We start from the raw sequence: 1,597 nt of genomic DNA on the forward strand, positions 1-1,597 counted from the left end.
TATTGAGCCTATTGCTTTAAGAGCGGAAAGAGAATCTGAAAAAAAATTATAGCTTTGATTTGAATTAATTGTATAGTCTATGGCTCGATCAATGGCAAATAATTCAGCGCAAAATACAGATGTATGGTTCGGCAAGCGGTATCTGAGTGCACACTCCATCGACCATACACTTGCACCCACACATTCATCCGTCTTGGAGCCATCACTGTAGAAGTGAACATACGATAAGTGATCAATGATGACCTGACGAAAACGCTGGTGTACCTCGCCCTCCGATGTGTGCGCTTTTTTGGTTAGTAAGATTTTCAGAGTGGGGCCTGTCGCACAAAGGCCAGGCTGAGGTCTCCTGCGGACACCCGGTCAATGAAAGTTTAATCCAGCACAACCAGCCTTATGAATAAAAGTTGCACGCAACAGATATCAAGCCTTATAAACAAAGCAAGGGTAAGCACTCGCAAGGGAGGAATAGCTACTTCCTGGCTACAAGACGCAGCGTTCACCACTATTACAGCAACGCCACCCGCGCCGTGGCAGCAACGCGACTCTACACACACACACACTCCGCTAAATTCGTTTTCCCTGAGCTTGAAATGCAATTGATGTGTGTTCCTCGAATAGAATTGCATTCTGTAGTGCTTATTTGGTTGTTCTTTTAACATGTTAAAATGTTAGTATTAAAGTGTCAATCTTAAAAACTTGAAAATACAATTTACGTGCGTGTAAACTCTCTTTAACGAAGCCTTTCACGGGCTGTTGTTAAATACAACCCAGTCCCAGGGTGTCATAAGTAGCATAGGTGGTGTGTATTTTGTCGTTGTCATTACTGACACAAAGGTGTGTGTGCTTTCGGGTTGCCATTACTGGCACAGATCAGTTTGTGTGTTCTCGAGTTTCCATTACTTGAACAGGTATGCCTTTGTCATGTATCTGGCTCCAAGTTGGGTGTCTGCTAGTTTTTAACAGGTTACACATTATATTTTTGTTTAGTTTCAAAATTGCTTTTATGTTAGGCTTTATGAATATTACTAAATTTGAAGATATGGAAAGGGACATTTTAAAATTGAGACTTTTTCAGTGCAAAATTTATTGCAATTGCATAAAAGTGCAGAATATAATGGAAGGTAATCAGTAGGGTTTGGTGTGGGTGCCAGTGTTTGTTGGGTAAGCATACTTACCTGGCACAGGAGATACCATGATCACGAAGGTGGTTCTCCCAGGGCGAGGCTCACCATTGCACTAAGGTGGTGCTGACCCTTGCGATTAACCCAAAAGTGGTTAACTCGAGTGTGTAATTTTTACAGTGGGGGGACTGCGTTCGCGCTATCCCCCTTAATAAGAATTTATTGACTTAGGGAAGGTTGAGGTGGAATACTAGTCTTTTCGCCGACAACATACAGGAGGAGGACCCGTGCACGAGACATGCGGTGAATTGCCGGGATGTTGTACACAGGATGACATGGATATCAATGGGCTGCATCATAGCTTAAGAAACGGTCAGGGGAAACCACAGAACGGTCTGTGGTGGGGCTTGGATGTGGATAAGGGAGTCTGGTTTCGGCATTGTCCATGGTAGCAGTGATTCTCAAACCCTTCCTCG

At 43.6% G+C, this 1,597-nt stretch overlaps 1 non-coding gene across 1 annotated transcript; it reads left to right on the top strand.

The window, feature by feature from the left end:
- Positions 1 to 1,167: 1,167 nt before the first annotated feature.
- On the top strand, positions 1,168 to 1,330 carry LOC139750451 (U1 spliceosomal RNA). The gene has a single exon (XR_011713142.1). It is a non-coding gene; the product is annotated as a U1 spliceosomal RNA (small nuclear RNA).
- The last annotated feature ends 267 nt before the right edge of the window (positions 1,331 to 1,597 follow it).

This window comes from Panulirus ornatus, chromosome 9, assembly GCF_036320965.1.
Source record: "Panulirus ornatus isolate Po-2019 chromosome 9, ASM3632096v1, whole genome shotgun sequence".
Taxonomy (NCBI): Eukaryota; Metazoa; Arthropoda; class Malacostraca; order Decapoda; family Palinuridae; genus Panulirus; species Panulirus ornatus.